This window comes from Myotis nattereri (assembly GCF_964212035.1).
Source record: "Myotis nattereri genome assembly, chromosome: 3".
NCBI classification, from domain to species: domain Eukaryota; kingdom Metazoa; phylum Chordata; class Mammalia; order Chiroptera; family Vespertilionidae; genus Myotis; species Myotis nattereri.
In genome coordinates, this window is record NC_138077.1 from 199,357,770 (window position 1) to 199,377,016 (window position 19,247).

The window sequence follows — 19,247 nt, forward strand, 5'->3', positions numbered from 1 at the left end:
TCAAGATTCCTGGTCAGGGCACATGCCTAGGTTGTGGGTTTAATCCCCAGTTGGGGCACATGCAGGAGGCAACCGATGGATTTTTCTCTCTCACATCTGTTTTTCTTTCTCTCCCTCTCTGTAAAAGTCAACAAAAACATATCCTTAAGTGAGGTTTTTATTTTTTTTTTAAGCAGGAGAGTTGGAAAGCCAAGGGGTATGGCCCCTGAGTTGTGGAGAAAAGTCCGAGAGAAATCTATGGGGCCTAGGACCCACTGGGGAATGAGGCTGTCTTGGATCCCACTGTTCTAGTACTGAGCTGGGTGGACCTCCTATCTACTTCAGTTCTCTCTCAGGTACAGTGTCAAAGCCTCCCTTTCACCCACGACACACACACACACACACACACACACACACACACACACACACACACACACACGATGGTCTTGCAGAGGTGTCCATAGGCCCTCTAGTGGTCACTCTGAGTACTATATTTAAAACTGCAGAAACTTTCCTCTGGGATAGGACCAGGTCCCTTCAGAACCTCCCCACCCCATCGGATGGGAGATACAGCGCAGTGCCTGCTCTCAGGGCTCCCAGTAATGGTGATGAGGGCGAAGGGGACAGGCACAGGCAGAAAATGTGGGAGGACAGGGAAGGGCACTAACTCAGTTGGTCACGGGGAAGCCTGGAAGGCTTCTCGATGGAGACGTTGTTCACCAGAGACTTGCAAAAGGAGTAAAAGTTTCCTTGATAAAGAAACAAAACCCAGCTGGCGTGGTTCAGTGGTTGAGCATTGACCAGTGAACCAGGAAGTCACGGTTCGGTTTGATTCCCAGTCAGGGGTCAGGGGTCAGGGCACATGCCCAGGTTGCAGGCTTGATCCCCAGTGTGGGGCATGCAGGAGGCAGCCGATCAATGATTCTCTCTTGCCATTGATGTTTCTATCTCTCTCTCCCACTCCCTTCCTCTCTGTAATCAATAAAAATATATTTTAAAAAAAGAAATAAAAGAAGGGCATTTCAGACTTCACTGGGACCGTACAGGATGTTACAATTAGGTAGGTGTGACTGGGGTGAAAATTTGGGGGGGGGGTTAGTGGCTAGAGATGGAGATGGTGAGGTAGGCATGGGTCTTGTCTGCCATGCGTGCAGGCCAGGCTTCTAGGTTTGGGGCCAAGGGAAGCACTGAAGGGTTTTGAGCAGGGGAGTAACAAATCACATTCACTTTCCAGAAGGAAACGGAGGGGAAGAAGGGGGAGAGGGACACCTCTCTCGGATACAAAGAGCCGTACCAGGTCACACTCAGGACACATAACTTTGAGCAGGCCTGTGAACCAGGCACATCCTGACACCTACAGACATGTCACTGGGATGCCAGGCTGAGCACCCACAGATAAACAAATGCGCTGATATGCACTCAGACACGTAGCTCAGGTTCATAGCTGAAAGGAAATCAAGGAGCTGGTGAGAACCACGCACACCCGATGGACACAGGATTTTCTCTCTCTCTCTCTCTCTCTCTCTCCACACACACACACACACACACACACACACACACACACACACACACGCTCTATCCTACCCCCCTGTTTCCCCCAGGGTCCCTCACCACCTCCAGGCAGGAACAAAGCTGACCCTTGCCCTCTGGCCCCTGGCCTCTCCTCCCACACCCCCTGCCCAGAGGGAGGAGCTGTTTGAAGTCTGGGCTGCAGCTGGGGTTTCCTGTTGCCTGGAGGAATGTGGGAGGACTTGTAGGGAGGGGGGAGTGGAGCGGGGCCGGCACAGGAGGAGGGGTAATGGGGGCCTGGGGGCCGTAGTTCTCATTGTACCAGGATGAGGAGGGGCTTTCTGCTCCCGTGGTCTCTTGGGCCCCGGCCCTGAGCTGCTCTCATCCAGAGGAGGGGAAAGCCAAGGCCATAATGGCTCCAGGCCAATGGGCCTCTTGTTCCTGGATCTGTCCGCAGTTCAGTGTCTTAGGAGAGGCCTCAACCTCTCTTGGCCTCAGTTTCCCCTTCTGCAGACTGGGATGAGTCCCTCTCTAACCATCCGCACCTTTCCCGAGCGCTCCAGCGGGTGGGCCGGCCCCAGAACTTCTGTAGCCACGGAGGGCAGTGCCCATCTCTACCCAAGGCTCACTCCGTTTTGCCCTTCCCAGGAGCCCCAGGGGCCTGGCCCCAGCCTGCTGCCACTTCTCAATTGTTGTCATCATCGTATGTGGCTCAGTTGCCCCACAACATGCCCTTGCCAGTTTCCAAGGTGCTTCTGCATCCGTGTGCTCCGTAAGTCTTTTACAAGCACTGCCTGTAACACAGGGAAGGGATTACTCTTCTATTGTAGACACATGGAACGGAGACTCTGAGAGGGTGAGGACACAGGAGTAAAAGCAGAGTCAGAACCAGGTCTATCTGGCTCCTCATCCACACGGCCTTCAAACCCTGAGACCCCACAACTTCTTTTTTATCTCTAGCCTCTCACCTCTATTTCCTAGGATCTAGCTTCTGCTTACATTGAAACAAAAGTGACTGCAATGAGCTGAGCCCAGAAAGGGGTGATGGAGGCTCTTCCAGAACCTGGGTCCCCTCCTTCAAGTCTGCTTTCTTAGGGAGCTAACCGCTCTTCTGCCCAGCCTTTGGTGGCACCCACACTATTAAGAACTGGGTAGCGAACCCTAACCCTTTTAGACTATGGCTGCCAGAGCAGATATGCAGATTAGACGCTAGGTGGCAGCAGCAGCCCATAGTAAGACTCAGCTTGCGTTTGTTTGGGGAGAGCCCCCCCAACACAATTTGGAGAGGCTCCAAGAGAAAGGCAGCCAGCCCCCAAATAACTGCGAAACCCTGAAATGCTTTATTTTCAACGATGCCCAACACCTTGGCGTTTAAATACACACTCTGTCTTTGGGGAGGGGACAACTGAGGCAGCCTGGGTCGGGAGGGGGAATACTTGCAAACTCCTACCTAACTTCTATTCCTTCCATGGAGTCATGGATCCTACTAATCTTGCCCTCTTAAACCTCATCACTTCACCTCTCCCTTCCCATGCCCTTCCCAAACTCTTCTTCATCCCCCCCTCCCCCGCCGCTCCCCCCCCCCCACACACACACATCCCCCCAGAGTTCCCTAGTTCCCAGAAGCCATCCTGTATTACCCTATCCAGGTCCTTCCCAAAACTTGGTTCAGACTGGGTGGGCCAGAGCCTCATCGGCAAGGATGTGAGGGAAGCTAAAAGAAAGGGGAAACTGGGCTTCTCCTGCCCTCCCCAATGTTAAAGTCTCTCCAGAGGGGGACCAGCTAGAGCAAGATGCCTGCAAGGAGAAGCTACTCCCACCTCTCCAGCTGGCCGTACCAGATCAATAGGTGTACCATTCAGAGTCCTAGACTTCTCCCACCGCTGCTGCTCCTTTCACCAAAAGGGCCAATCAAGAGTGCCCCTCAGATCCCTTCTGTTGCCCTCTGGAGATTCCAGACTATCCTAGAAGAGGGGCTTGGAAGAGATGGAGACATAGGGAAGGTGGTGACAGGAAGCTGCGTTTGGCAAAATGTCACCCCCTGCCTTTGCCACACACTGGCCATCACCCTGCATCACCCCACAGGGCCAAAGGCGAAGTCAGAAACAGGTGTGCTAAGAACAAAGGCAGGGCTGAAGGAACTTCAGACACGGAGCAGGACAGACCAAGCTAACATACATGGGCAAAGGAATGCCAGGCACAGACGAGGTGGGACTAGCTCAGGACCAGTCAGAGCCGGTGTCGGTAGACACTGAGGACAGGACGGTGGCCATACATTATTCATCTCGTGTCCTCTGTGAGCCACACACAGACACTGGGAGAGAAGATCAGACAGAGGCCTGGGGACTCACAACTCCCTGCATGGCTCAGAGGTTAATTGGAAGGCCTGGGCCCAATGGTGTGTGCCCTCATTTTTGGAAATGCTAACTACCATTTCACCAGGTCTTTGCCAGATTCTAGGGCCCTGTGGTGTCCAGTAAATGGCAGCAGCAGCCGTTCTCCTGCTTGGGCTGTCCAGCTACCTCCCCTTGGTAACCAGGCCCTGGCAGTGCACATTCCTCCCATCTGTGGGGATGGGCCAGGCAGGGGGCCGGGAGCTAGGAGCTGGGAGCTGGATAACAGATGTGACCTGAAGAGGAGGTAGGTGAAAGTGCTGAGCCCAGCCCCCTGGCCGCAGCAGGAGCTTTGAACTGTTGGATTCGAATCTTACTTCCCGACACAATGAAAACGCACGGTCGAATTCAGGAAGGGTATGCGTGTGCACGTGTGTGTGTGTGTGTGTGTGTGTGTGTGTGTGTGTGTGTGAGAGATCCAGGACTTTTGTGCCCTTGCCGCCCTTGGACTTCTAGGAAAACAGGGGTTGGGGGAGGGGGACGCTAACCCAGAGCTCAGCTTGAGACGGGGCCCTGAGAGAGGGGGAGACGCTAGCGGGGCTGAGTTTTCTGGAGCACCCCTCCCACGTAAGCTCTTGCTCTTTACTCAGTGAGACACCGTTTCAGAAAAGGAGAACGTCCCCAAATTCAGGGAGCCTGTCCTCCCCCCTCGCCCCTTCCTCTCCCATTTAATTGGGACTCCCCAGAAAGTCTCGGGTCTTTTGGCTAATCCCTTGATTCCCTATTCGACTCTCATTCCATTCTCAGACCCCGCCCCTTCCCTCCCACCCACAACCTCCCTCAAGCCAGAGCACCCCGCCGGGGACAAGGAACTTGGTAAACGTTCCCAATCCTTGGGGAAAACCAGCACCCCTTGGAAACGAGGGCACGCCGCCGCCGGAGGGATCCGGGTGCAGGCGTCCAGAGGGCTCCCAGCCGCGCCGTCGGAGCAGCCCGCGCGGCCCCGCCCGCTGGGCGCACGGAGCGGCCAGGGCGGGGACTACAAGTCCCGGCGTGCTGTGCGCGCGTCCCCCCCTGGGGTTCCGGATGGTGAGCGGCGAAGGTAAGGCGAGCTCGCAGAGGCAGCGGCGGCGGCGGCGGAGACGGAGAGAGGCAGGCAGGCAGGGCGAGGGCGAGAGACGGAGGGAGGGAGTGAGCGAGGCAGACCAGACAGACAGACAGGCGGGCGGGCGGGCAGAGCGAGCCACCCGCCAGGCTGCGCTCAGCCCCGCTCGCAGCGGAGAGAGCAGAAGGCAGGAGGAGGGAGGGGAGGCGAGGGAGGGAGGGAGAGGGAATCCAGCTACCACCACCCAAAGCCAGCGTCTGCTTTCTGTCCTCATTTCCTTTTCCCACCCAGCTCCGAGAGCAGAGAAAGGCAGAGAGCGAGAGAGACAGAGACAGTCAGGGAGACAGACAGACAGAGAGCACGGGAGGGAGGAGGGCGGAGGAGGAGCAGGAGGAGGACTACGCGGGGCGCGTTCTCTCCCAGGTTTGCAATTGGGGGGTGGGGGCGGGGGTGTCCAGGACTGTGAGAGTGTGTGCGCGGCGGGGGGGAGCGCGGGGGGCGCAGAGAGAGCGAAGGAGTGATCGAGGTGGGGGGGCGCCGCGGGAGCGGGGGGCCGTGTCCAGCGGAGTTAGCGGCGGAGAATGTGAGCCGAGGCGCGAGCCATGCTGTCAGCAACAGCGGGCGGCTCAGGGCTCCTTCACGACTCCTCTCCCCAGCTGCCGGGCGCCGCGTCGCTGCCGCCGCCGGAAGACAGACGCCCCCAAAAGCCCCTTCCCTGGCTCGGACCCACGGAGCCGGCAGCCCAGCACTCCGGTGAGTGGCGCCTCCTCCCCAGTCCGAGACCCCCGCTGGGGACCGGCTGGCCGGGCTCTTTTGTGCAGCGCGCCAGGGGGGCTCTGCGCCCCCTCTGCGCGCCCCGGTCCGGTCCGTCGGACCCCGTGGCTGCGGTGCCCGCGGTGCGATCGGTCTTTGTTTCCACCGGGGCCCGCAGCTCGGCTGGGCTCGGCTCGAAGCCTGGCAGGCAGTGCCGGGAAGGGGGAGGGGGAGGTGGACGAGAAGGGGGGGCGGAGAGGGGGGGTTCTCGGGTTTCCTGGCCGCCCCGCGGCTCCCCGGCTCCCCCGGCTCGGGGGCGAGGTGCGCGCCCAGCGCTGCCGCGCGCCCTCTCCACCTTCCCCCTCCCTCCGTCTTTGGATTTAAAACTGCAATTTGCTCTCTAGCTTGCTGAGAATGGGGTGGGGGGGGGCAGTGTAGGGGGGACCGTGGGAGCGGAGAACAAGGCTGGATTTTAGGAACGGCGCTGGGAAAGGGGGAGACTGCGGAGGGAGGAGCCCCTCCCCTTCACCCCCCAAATCCCAAGGTTCCGCTGGTGCTCTGGGAGTTGAGGGGCGGGGACCTAATGACCCGGAGGGGGTGTGGGGTGGAGGAGGGATTTGGGGTGGCCGGGGCCGAAGGGGTTGGGCCGCGTGCCCGGTTACCTGGCGAACAAAGTCGGCTCACTTTTGCATAAATAAATAAATAATCGCCTATCAATGCGTTTCCTCTGGGGCTCAGATTGAATCGGCCCCCTCTTCCCCAGGGGGTGGGGTGCTGAGTGACAGCTGTCAGCCCCCTGGGCCGGTAGCTGGGGGTGAATTGCTGAATCCCTCTCCTCTGGCTGAGGGCACCTTCCCCTGCTGGGTCCTGGTCCCCAGGCAGAGCCAGAGGGGCAGGGGGCTGGCTCTGAATCTAGGAAATAACCTTGTTTCCTGTTCTACAGGAAAAGGGACAGCAACCCAGAGTTTGGGGGCTGGGGATGAGGACTGATGGGAGCTGGAGGGGTTCCCCAGCAGCCTGACCCCCCAGCCTCCTGCCAGGCGAAGGGGCCAGCTGAGGGAGGAAGGATGTGGGCCTTGCTGGCCGGAGGCGGGAGCTGGGGCTGTCCCTGAGGCGGCAGCGGGCACAGAGAGGGAGGAGGGAGGGAGAGAGAGAGAGAAGCGGGGGCGGGAATTCTCTACCGCAGACCCTGGGGGCCAGGGCCAGATGTGGAGGGGTGGGGAGTCCCCCCTCCCTTCTAGCTTGGGGGCCCTGAGGCTGGGCTGGGAGGGGCTGAGCCTGGTGCCCTCAGTTCTGCACCAGTGCCTGACTGGCAGGGCCAGCTGAATTTGGGCCCAGGCGTCACCCTGGGAGGCAGGGCTGGGCTGCACCAGTCTGGTCCCTGAACACAAGGAGGGACCCTTGGGGGGCCTGTGCCTGTCTGGCTGGGCAGGCGTTTCCCGCCGGACCAGTTGGTGTCAGGCGGGACTTGGCCCCGGCTCCCTGGGCAGAGCCCAGGGTGTGAGGACAAGCTTCGCCTCCCGGTCACGGTGGCCACATTTTGTCCATTGCTGCCACTATTGGAGCGGGGCATGTGCCTGGGCCTCGGCAGAGCCCTGCTGGGAGCATTGGGGGCATTTCTATTGTTGGCTTGTCCCTGCTGCATGTGACCCTTGTGTGTAGCTTTGTGAGCTGGGGCTGTAAGTGAAAGATTACCAGTCTGTCACCCCGCCCCCCAGCCCCACTTTGTGGGGGAGGCTGGGTTGTGTTGGTGAGTTGTGGGGGGACCTTCCCCCAGGTGTCATGTGCATGCTGCTTGCCGTCTCCCTCCTTTGAGCAGATGTATATTTATTTTTATAGTAATGGAAAGCAAACTGGACAGTAAGTTGAATTCATTTTTTTCTCTTGCTGTGTCAATAGTTGGAATAACCCCCAGAGACTGGTGAACTTCTTGCCCCAGAGCTCCCACCCTTCGGAGGTTGCAAAGATCAGTGAGGGCATGAGCTTTGGGCGACCAGTGAGCACCAGTCCAAACCAGTACTCTAGTCTCTCTTGGTCTGGCATTGGAGCAGGTGCCCAGGTGGGCAGGCATTGCCCCCTCCCCAGGCAAACCCCCACACCCCAGGGTGTAATCTGGCTGCTCAGCCACCTCTTTGGTCAGTGTCTAAACTGTGCCCCAGCCCTCAGGGATAGTCTCCAGGTGGGCTCTACCCCCCCACCCCCGCCCAGGCTCCCCGGCCACGTGCTGATATTTATTTTCTGTAGTAAAATCCATTTTTAATGCCGTTACTTTTGAAATAATATAGAAAGAAACAAATGTGATGTGTTTAAGTTGCCCTCTGTGAGTTTTTAATGTGATCTATGGCTGAGGTAGTGATGGAAGGAACTATTGGGCTTGGAGAAATTTGGTGTCATAAAGAAAAAGAGCTTGCTGTTTATTATGGTTGCTGGGCTGGGGGTCTGGAATAGGGTCATGGGGGCAGGGAGCCCCAGCGCGCCCCCCCCCCCCAGATGCTGTGGATGGACAGTGTAGCTTCTTAGTTTGGGGGTATGAGGGTTCCAGGATTATTTTACATTGCTCCACAGCTTTTAAGCGGCCTTTGGTGAGGGGGCTTGGGAATTGGGGGGCGTTGTTCTCCCCCTTCCACCTGCTTAGATCTTGGCTGGGAGGCCCCTGGAACCCCCTGCAGAATTACGTGGAGGTGTACTGTGGGAGTTTGGACTTGGCTCGTAAAGGAGATTAAGGGATGGGATCTCCACTTGATTGTTGTGGTTGTGCTAGAAGCTTGAGGGGCAAACTGACCATGGCAGAAATCAGAGGACTTTTTTTGGGGGGGGGGTGCGCCACTCTGGCCTGGCAGAGCCCCAGAGGGACAGTGCTTGTTTCCAGATCCGCCTGGAACACTGACTTTGGGCCACTCCTTCCTCTTGACTCTATTTGCCATTGGACAAGGGTTACCTTCAAGCAAACCTGATCTCCCTCGTTTTCTGTCTCCCCCTCACCCCAAGCAAACCCCCACACCCCAGGGTGTAATTTGGGCTTTTTTTTTTTTTGGTTTGGAAAACAGCTCTGTGTCTCATATCAGCCAGCCACTGAAGACCGTGGGGTGCCATGCCTTCCTACCAGATGCCCAGGCACTTCTGATCTGGTTGAGGAAGGTCAAGCAGGCTCACTATTATGGGATGGAGCCCAGCAATGCCTCTGGGTCTCCTGGGTCTCTTGGGATAGAGCCTGAAAGGGGACTGCTGGAGAGAGCATGGGTAACACTGTTGCTAATGTCAGCAGACGGCCCCCCCAGGGAGAATGGGGGAGGCGGGGAGGAGAGAGCCTCAGACAGCCTCTTGGTGGGGAGAGGGAAAGATGGTGACAGAGCCAGTGGTGAGAGGGTGAGAGAGAAAAGCAGGCCAGAAGAGCCAGGATCACAGCCCCAGGAGACGGGGTCCAGGTGATCAGGAAGGCCTAGGCATGTGCCACAGCCCAGAAAGAGCAGGCACTGAGGCCCTCTCACCCAAGATCAAGGGCTGGGATTGCTTTTGGAGGAGAGGCAAGCAAATGTCTCTGGGAAGAGGAAGGAGGACAGGTGGGAGAGAGAGAGAGAGATTCCCACAGGAGGAGAGAGAATGGGGAGACAGGGGGATTCCAGGGGTCACTTGGTTCACGCTTCTGCCCCAGGGCAGTGTCTTCCCTCTGCCTTCTCTCAATGTCTGGGGACAGAGCAGAGCTCTTCTTTGGACCTGGAGGTGGGGCCTGAGGCAAGTTCTGAGCCCCACAGGTTGTGGGTGCTCTGTGTCTAGAGGCACCGGGGTTTTAAAAGCAGAGAACATCAGGGTCCCAGAGATGCCAGGGGCATCGTCCAGTTGTGACCCCTCCCTTGTTTGACAGGAGGAAACCGAGTCTAGAAAGAGGAGCCACTGGCCCAGTATCACAGACACTTGGCAGGGGCGGGCCTGGGACCCATACTCTTTGCGCTCCACCTCTCTGTAGCTAGAGAATTGGAACAGCTGCAGCGGGGCCTCCTGGGCTCAGAGGGGGGCCAAGCCTGGGGAGAGGAGCAAGCAGGCACCCTTGTGGCCAGAGCCCCCCCAGGGGAGGGGGAGGTGCTGCTGCGGAGAGGGAGCGAGGGAGGGGAGAGAGGAGGGGAAACAGTGAGTCAGGCTTCCAAGAGCTGAAGATGAGAGAGCCAGCCCTGGGAGGGAGAGGGCTGGGAGGGCTGCTCAGAAGCAAGGAGAGGGAGGGGGCCCAGCCAGGGGCAAGGAGAGCTCTGGAGGGAGGGAGCCCGCCCCTGGCCCTGGCCCAGCAGCAGGCCTGTGCTGTGTGGAGGGTGCCGCCAATATGGACTTTGCCCATGGTAGGTCAGAAAGGAGCCAGATTCTGCCTCTGCAGTGTCCCTTTCTTCCCCGATTCCTCATTTATGATCCCACCCCAGGGTCCCAGGGGGATGACTGTGTGTCCTCCCATCCCTTCGTCAGTTTCTCTGTCCATTGTGGGATTTGGACCTTGAGCTGTTCTGGGGAGGGGGGCGGGCACAGCATCCTGGGAGGGTGTTGAGGGATGCGGTCTCCAGCTGCTGTCTTTGTGCTGGGGACACTGTTGGAGCTGCCACTGGTGCAGGGTAGGGCGCAGGGTCTCAGAGTAGCCTCCCTGTTGACCCTCTGAGTTGCTGGGCCAGGAAGTGGAGGTGGCCGGCCATGGGTGCTGGGGTGCAGTCTGTGTGTAAGAGTGTGAGGTGCTGATCTGGTGATGTAGGTGGGCTACCTGGGGCCTCTCGGATGGCCTCTGCCTAGACAGGGCCAAGGTCCCCACATGTCCAGACCACCTTCCACTTGAGGATGGGGGTGACATTCATGTGATCCCTCCCATATTCCCATGGATCCAAGGCTCTGCGGAAACTGGGAGGCGGGAATAACCCATGTGAGGAGCTGGCGAGAGCTGCCTGTACAGCTTCTCATGCCTGGAGCTGGGACCAGAACTGGAGAGATTCCCCAGGGACTGCCTGGAAGGAAGTATGGGAGGAACCTACCCCCCCCCGCACCCCCACAACTGACAGGTAGCTAAGGCTCCCAGTCCGCCGCCCCCCCCCCCCCCCCCCGCCAGCCTGACATCACTCTGCCCCTCCCTCTTGGATCCCAGCATCTCTTCCATTGCCTAGGGGATAAGGAAGGTGGGTACTAGGACCCCTCTCCTGCAGGGCCTGGCTTTAGGGAGGACTGGCCAAGTGAGGGTAAAGTGAGGCCCCCTGCCTCCTCCCTTATACACATATGCAAACTCAGCTGCAGTGAGGCCCTGCTTTCTCTCCTCTTTCTGCTCAGGGGTCCTTGGCCTGAGAGCCCAGGGGAGGGGCCACTTCTGCAGCTGGCTGCCCCAACTCCCAGCTCAGCCCAGCTGCTACTGAAGCTTCCAGAAGCTGCAGCTCTGCACCCTTCCCCACCCCCTGAGCCAGGAGAGGCCTTTGCTGACCTGGGGGAGGGTACCTTGGGGAGTGAGTGGGCACCCTCACTCACAACAGACAACCAGACAGATGGGTGGTGGAACAGATGGACAGAGACACCCACGCACAGGCAGACGGAGAGAGACGGACAGATGGACCAGGACAGGGAGAGACGGACGGACAGAGGTGCTGGCAGAGAGAGGAAGAGTTGAAAATGGAGGCTCCTGGGGAGAGAGAAAGCAGAGAGACAGAAACTTGGAGACAGGGTGACCAGGTGACTGAGAAGGGAGAAGGAGAGAGATTGGGGGGGTGGGGGGGAGTGAGAGGCAGGAAGAGATAAAGAAAGTGGGAAACCCAGAGAGAGAAGGAGGAGAGGAGAGACGAGGAGAGACTTGAGGCTACAAACCACAAACAGGGATTTGATGAGAATCTGGAAGGTGTTTTCTCCTGCTTCCCTCCCCAAACCCCCAGGCTAGCCAAGTCTCCATTCCTTCCACCCCCAGCTCAGTTTCCAGCTGCTAAAGAGGTCAGGGAGAGAGGGGGGAGGGGGGAGAGAAAGAGAGAGAGAGAGAGAGAGAGAGAGAGAGAGCCCAGAGACCCCTCCTCCCTGCTCTTTTTGTAGGGGCTTGAGTTGCTGAGAGCAGCTCTCAGCCCTGACCTTACTCACAGATGTACATACATACCTCTGGGCTCTTGGAAAATAGCATCTCACACTCACCACTCACTCAGTGTATGTCTCCTTGTATAAATGCACCCCAATAATCACACCTGTCCACACACGCCTTACTACACACACACACACACAGACACACACACACAGACACACACATACAGACACACACACATTTTGTGACATACAAGTCTCCGTGTTTGTACTCATTTTGAATCTCACAAACCTAATTAGTGAACCCGTACCTATGTTTCTTTACCCTTACAGGTGGTGACATAGGCCTTGCTAAGGGATCTCAGGATATGTCTCTGTCTCTCTCTCTCTGTCTCTCTCTCTGTCTCTCTCTCTCTCTCTCTCTCTCTCTCTCTCTCTCACACACACACACACACACATACACACTCACACACTGTCATGCAGTCACACTCTCACACGTACTCTGGCAGTCACCAGAGCAGAGAGAAGGCTCTTTCTTTCTAGACATGAAGATCAGGGTTCCCAGGGAGCAGTGGGGGTGGGAGTGGTATACCCCTCACTCTCACCCAGCTGCCAGGGAGGGATGGTAGGCGGCCCTTCGTTGGCAGGAGCCCTCCTGAGAAGTGGCAGGGCTGGGTCAGGACACAGGTAAATTGGCCAGTGGGTTTGCGTGGTGTGGAAGAGCTGAGAATTGGTGAGGGGGTATGTGTGCACATGTAAAATATATACAGCCCTAGCCGGTTTGGCTCAGTGGATAGAGCGTCGGCCTGCAGACTGAAGGGCCCCGGGTTCGATTCCGGTCAAGGGCACATGCCCGGGTTGTGGGCTCGATCCCCAGTAGGAGGCATGCAGGAGGCAGCTGATCAATGATTCTCTCTCATCATTGATGTATCTATCTCTATCTCTCCCTTTCCCTTCCTCTCTAAAATCAATAAAAATATATACATATTTATTCTAAAAATGTATGCATATGTACAGCTAGCTATAAGAGATGGCAAGTGCCTATTATGGTGTGTGTGAGAAAGAGACTGAACTCATGTGAGATGGGGCATGGGTGTGACAGGGAAATCCAAGGTGTATGGAGTGTGTGTGTGTGTGTGTGTGTGTGTGTGGTAGCTAATTGTCATGGATGTATATGTGAGTGCATGTACGTGGCAGGTGTGTGACTGTACCTGTTTTTTCATAATGTGGGTGTGTGTACATATGTGAAGGTGCGGGGCCCCGGGGGTGAGCTGTATGTGCGTGGGGGTGCAGTGTTATGGGGATGTGAAGGTGTGTGGGGTATTTGCATGTGAGTGTAGGCAGTGTGCACATACGAGGGGGTAGCTGCCTGTGTGAGGCTGCATGTAGCCTGGGTTGGAGAGCTGTCTTCCAAGGCCAGATTGCTGCTGGAACAGAGGCCCTCCGTGCAAACACATGCGGAGGGGCTCCAAGGCTCGCAGCTGGGCACTGACCCACACAGCCACACAAGGACAGACAGACCCGCCCCGCCCTCCCTCTTCCTCTCTCCTGGCGTCAGTGGTTTTCAAAGGAGCCTCCGTGAGGACTGTTTGCTGTGCAGTTCCCCCCCCCTCCCAGCCCAGGCCTCTTCAAACACACTGATGCCCTCCAGGCAGCTTCGTGGAGGCTCCTGCCTCGACCATCTGAAGGCAGATGGGTGGGCTAGGATCTGCTGCCATCCCCCAGGGAGCGAGGAGGCGGCTGCTCCTGGGCCTGGGCACAGGCTGAGACAGATGGACTGCCTGTCTGGACACCCTCGCACGAGGCCTGGGGGTGGGCAGGCACCCCGGTAAGGTAGAGGGCTTGAATCTGGCAGCCCCCCAGTGGGTGCCTGAACAGAGGCCAGGATTCAGCTCTTCATTTCCCCAGAGGGGCACCCATCCTCACCAACTACAGCCCCTACCACCTCCCAAATATATAAAACTGCTCCACACACACGGCTCCAACACCCCTGAACACACAGCTGCTCCACCTGCAAGCACACACAGCCCAGTCCTCCACAAACACAGTCGCTCCACAGAGAACACCTGACATCCCCCTGGCCCATATCACACACAGCCTGAACATGCCCCTAAACTCACAACCACCACATAAATGCCTACCCACACAGATATTTGCAACCCTAATGTTTAACCAAAACAAACATTTTTATGACCCGCAATATACCCTGAAACATCCCAGTGTACACACGCACGCACATAGCTCCAGCCACATGGACTCCCTCTCCAGCCCCAACTCCTCCCCAGATGTACCCAGGACTCCGCTGCAGCCCTGACACTTTGCACATACGCAGACTCTCCGCGTCCCACCACCTCACTAGCACACGGACTCTCCCGATAGCCCAGCGTTTCCCCCAGCTGCAGCCCAGCACCTCCCCAAACATGTCTGTCCAGCCTTCTCCACCTTTCCACACACACAGCCCCCCATACACAGCGGCACGCTGACTGCCTCCACACCCGTTCAGATGAGAACACCCCCTGTAGCCACACAGTCACCCCAGACACACAGACATTGATAGCTGCGGTTCTAGTACATCTCTAAGCAGATAACTTCCCCCAGTTTCTTGTACTCTCCCAGACACACACACACACACACACACACACACACACACACACACACACAACTGCTTTCCCCATCCAGACCCAAAACCTCCTCAAAAAGGCAGTCCTCTCTGCATCCCCAACAAGCTCCAGAACTTTCCTCAGCCACCTGAGCCCAGGGACAGCCCACGCGCACCTCTCCAAACACCGACCCCACGCTCACACACACACACACACACAGCCTCAGCTCAGTCACAACCCTGCACCCTCACCTCCCCCTGCCCCATACCCCACCTCAGTTTGACTGCAGCCCTCACTCCCACCATCACACATTCCAGCACACCCTCCTCCTAGCACTCTCCACCTTGTTCTCCCCGACACTTACCCCCTCCCCAGACAGCCTTAGCCTCGCACACACAATCCCTCACTCTTGTGTGTTCTCTCTCTTTCCCGGCTTCCCAGACCTCCCCCACTTCCCAGAGCCTCCTCTGCCTGGGGAGGCGTCTCACCCCCCTCACTGCCCCAGGCCTTTCATTCCTGGACAGTGAGGCTGTACATCTGGTTCAAAGCTGCCCCACCCAAGACCCTGTGTTCAGGGCACCCTGGCCTGGGCTTTGGGGGCTTGGGGCCTCTTTGGGGGCTCTTGGCACCTGGTCACTCTGATCTCAGCCAAGAACTTGGAGTACCTAGCTCTGCCCTGGCTGTGGCATGTGGGGGGGGGGGAATGGGGCAAGGGGATTTACCCCCAGCCTGTGCTTTCTCGGGCGCTTGCCAACACCCCCCCCCCCCCCCACAAGCTCACCTGAGAGGGACATTGAGAGGGACATGGGCTTCAGGAAAAAAAGACCATGAAGGTGCTGGCTTGACATGCTCCCCGCCCCCGACCCCCATCCGGGCTTGGGGCTTGGTCTCCCTGGGAGTCAGTTCCGACAGTGAAGGTTACTTGACTAGATGCATGATTTTAAACGGAATCTCCACCATCTGTTCCACCCCCTAATTACAGATGCACAGAATCCGCCTCAGAGGGCAGCATGAGGGGAGTGATTTAGAGGCTGAGCTGCTTCTGCCCGCATTAGGGCTGGGGAAATCGGGGGGCCTCTGGGTATTGCTCACAGCCTCCCCCCCAATACCATCTCTTTCCCAGGAGCTTCTCGTGCCACATCTGTTGCTGGAGGAAGGCTCCGAGAAAGGTTTCCCTGACCCCCAGTACCTGACAGATGCAGCAACTGCAATGCTGAGGGAGGGGTCCCCAAGATACCCGCTGTGTCCCAGGCCCCAAGTCCTAGGATGCAGGCTCCATTAGAGCCTTGAAAAATTCAGTGGATCGATCTCCTGCCTGCCTCTTGTACCCTGGGGAGCCACAGGCGCTGGCCCAGCTGTCTGCCCACCCCAGGGGTAGCAGGGATTGGTGAAGTAGGGAGGGGTTGGTCAGAGCTGAGTGGGGGCAGCCAGGTTCTGGCAGCAGAGGACACGGCCAGGCATGCCAAGATCCACCAAGTGTGTTTGCACGTATCTGCTCATCCACCTTGGCACAGCTGGCATGCCTGACCCTAGCTTCAGCCGTACTCTGTGGGGCTGGACCAGTACCAGGGGCTAGAGGGGATGGGCTAGGGCCTGGGCCTCAGAGGGTTCTGAGGGACATGGGGCTACACCCTGAGGATGGGTTCTCCTTTGTCCATGGGCACCAGCCTGCTTGGTGGTGGCATCGGCGGGCACACTGCGGTAGAGGCTGGAGCATTCACTTCTGGGAGAAAGGGAGCGAGGTTGGGCTGGAGGAATTTTAAAGATTGCTGCAGGCAGGAGGGTCTCTGGAACCCCGTGGAGCAGGCAGTCATGCAGAAGTAATCCTATCGCCGCCTGGCTGGAGGAGTGGAGAGGATAGGGCGGGAGAGGAAGGATGGGTTGCTGCCCCTCTCCCCCCTCAGCCCCTGCCCTCGCCAGCCATGGAGGGAGCCAGGGACCGGAGGGACCTTCCCTGAAGAGGCACCTTGTCTTCTCCACTCCACTGTGGCATGTGCCCCCTGGAGGGGCAGCACTGCAGCTGTTGCTTAGCTCCAAGCTCTGGGTTTTATAAATAATGCAGCTCCGAGGTGGGGGCCAACTCAGCCCCGGTCACCTTGGGTCACCCCGTGTGATGTCTCCAGCTGGCAGTCCTGTGGCAGAGCCCCCCTCCCTTCCAGCCTACTCTTCCTCTTTTGCTGTGTGAGCTAGTGCCAGAGGCCCAGCCTCTCTGAGCTGGGCCAGGGGCAAAGGAGTGTGGAAGAACCCAGGAACTCCTGTCCCTTTGTCCCACCTCCCAGCCCTCACGGGTTAACTGGCATCTGGCTCATGCGAATTCAGGCTGGAGAAGGATGGCCTGCTTTATAGGGGCCTCACCCATCCCAGCCCCTCCATTTTGCAGATGGAGTAACCGAGTCCAAAGAGGGAAGGATGGCCAAGGCCAAGCAGCTGATGAGCACCTCCTTCCTGCCCCATTCTGCTGTCACTCAGGCTCTGCTCAGCTCAGCTCAGCTAAGAGCAGGGCTTGGGGGGGATGTTTGGGAAAGTGGTTGCGGGCTGAGAGGTTGCCATGGCGATGCTGCAGGATGCTGAGCTGAAGTGGGGGTCCTACAGGGTCTCTGGGGCCCCCAGCTCCACACCCCTGTGGTCTTCTCCTCCCCACCTCCTGCTCCCCACCCAGATGCCTGTCAGGCAGCTCTGGAGACAGGCTGGGTGGGTGACAGGTGGTGCAGGTGATGGGCTGGGTGGGTGACGAGCTGGGTGGGTGACAGGTGGTGCGGGTGCGAGGCAGGCAGGTGACAAGCTGGGTGACGGGCCCTGCTGATGACAGGCAGGGGGTGTGATTGCCGAGGATGCTGTCTCCCTGCTGGTGGCCTGTTGCAGCTCCCCACCCTCATGCGTGTGCACAGACATAGATTCTGGGCACAGAGCTTGGGGCTAAGATACTAATGAGGCTTATTATGTGCAGAGGGGCAGGTGCCCAGGCTCACTAATGAGAGTCCTTTAACGAATAGGGGAGGCAGCTGGGGGCTTCGAGGAATTTGGTTGGCCCTTCTGGGCTGAGACCCTGGGGGTCCCGATCTGGCCGGAGGATGAGGCATTTCCCCCCTTACCTTGGCCACTTGGGCTTATGCTAGCACTCCCCACAGTCGTGTTAACTAGCACCGTGCAGATGCTTGCTATACGGCGCCCAGCCCTTACATGCATTTTCTCATGTCAGCTTAACAGTTGTAGGCGGAGGCACTGTTACCCATTTTGCAGATGAGGAATCTGAGGCTGAGAGAAGACAAGGGACCTCACATAACAGGTTTCTGGAATTTTAATCCAGGTCTTTCTGTTCTTTCTACTCTTTTTTAAAAATATATATTTTATTGATTTTTTACAGAGAGGAAGGGAGAGGGACAGAGAGTTAGAAACATCAGTGAGAGAGAAACATTGATCAGCTGCCTCCTGCACACCCCCTACTGGGGATGTGCCCGCAACCCAGGTACATGCCCTTGACCGGAATCGAACCTGGGACCTTTCAGTCCGCAGGCTGATGCTCTGTCCACTGAGCCAAACCGGTTGGGGCTGTTCTTTCTACTCTTAACCACCAGCAAAACTGAGGCCTTGGTCCAGACCCAGACACTCTCTCAGAGCTTCAGCTTCTCTTTTCTGGAAAATGGATGCGTAGCGAAGGGGTAGCCACCACAGGTTCTTCAGTTCTGACTTGGGTGGCTTCAGAGACTTTTCCAGGTAGCTGTTGCAGCCTCACCCCATCTGGCCCAGATTCTGGGTGACACCCCTGGACTAGAGAGAGGGCAGGGCTTAGTGCTGAGGGAGCTGAGCTGAAGGGGAGGGTGGGGGGTGGGGGGGGACACCTGGGATTTCTGAGCCACTTCCTGCTTCATGCAGTGGGGAGGCCTGGAGAGGAGCAGCAACCGCCCAAGCTCACACACCCTGTGAGCGGTAGGGCCCCATGGGATCCCAGGTCTCCTTGCCTGTTGAGAGGGCGGGGCTGGGTGTGGTACCAGGGCTGGGAGGTACCTCCTCCTGGGCCCCACCCACCAACCTAGCTTCTTCCCTGGAGGTTGTGAGCCCTCAGCCCTGGGAGGGTGCAGGGTGCAGGGTGCAGGGTGCTGTTACTGCCTCTAGGGCCATGCCCCCTCCCCATCATTCTGGGCTCCTAGTGTTAGTTGAGCCCCTCCTTTTGGAACTCATTGAGGTGGAAACTCCCTAGCAACAGCTGATGGATGGGTTAGGGCCTTGATATTGGCCTGGGGCCACAGCATGACCCTGGAAGGACCAGGCTGGTGCTGGGGGGCTTGGAGGGGAATTTAAGGGAAAAGAATTAAGCTCATAAATCTTGGACCCACTCAGTTTTCTCCTCCTCCACCTTAATCTCTTACCAAACCTGCCCCCCAGCTGCTCATCCAAGGCCGGGGGTTACGGGAGTCCACCTGCCCATTCCCCTCTCCCTCCAGCGGGTGCTCACCCACTTCTGAAATTGCACACGTGCACCCCTGTGGGGCAGGGAGAGTGCAGCCACTGCGGTTGGGTAGGATAAAGACCTGGTGGGGCCACGACTGGATGTGACCTCTGACTCACAGTGGAAGATAGGGCTTCGAGGCCCCCGTTTCCTCAACCTGGGGTTTGAAATTCTCTCCTGGTGCCTGTCTGCTCATTCAGGAAGGAGCACTAAGACCAGGAGGGATTGCGCAGCTGCAGGACACATGGCCCTGTCTTCAGAAGCCCCGGTCTGAGAGAAGCCCAGCCTTGGCCTTGGGAGCCCTCAAACCCAGAGGTGAGGTCTAGAATCCAGGCTGGGTGTGTGCTGAGGTTCAGGCGGGGAGGGGTGGTGCTGGGTGGCTGGCCTTTGATGGATTGCTGAAGCAAAGGCTGAGGCTGGGGGGAGGCCAGGGGAAGGGTAGTGGTTTGCCTGGGGGCTGGGGAGCCATCTTTGTTTGGGAGCAGGAGCCTCGAAGGGTCTGGCTTTCC

The 19,247-nt window shown here is 57.9% G+C and overlaps 1 protein-coding gene across 1 annotated transcript in view; it reads left to right on the top strand.

Annotated features, from left to right (window-relative positions):
* Positions 1 to 4,938: 4,938 nt before the first annotated feature.
* AHDC1 (AT-hook DNA binding motif containing 1) overlaps positions 4,939 to 19,247 on the top strand; it is a 66,083-nt gene continuing 51,774 nt past the window's right edge. The window contains exons 1-2 of the transcript XR_013995758.1: positions 4,939 to 5,349; positions 5,583 to 5,679. The gene's annotated coding sequence lies outside the window, so the exon portion shown is untranslated. The remainder of the gene's footprint in view (positions 5,350 to 5,582; positions 5,680 to 19,247) is intronic.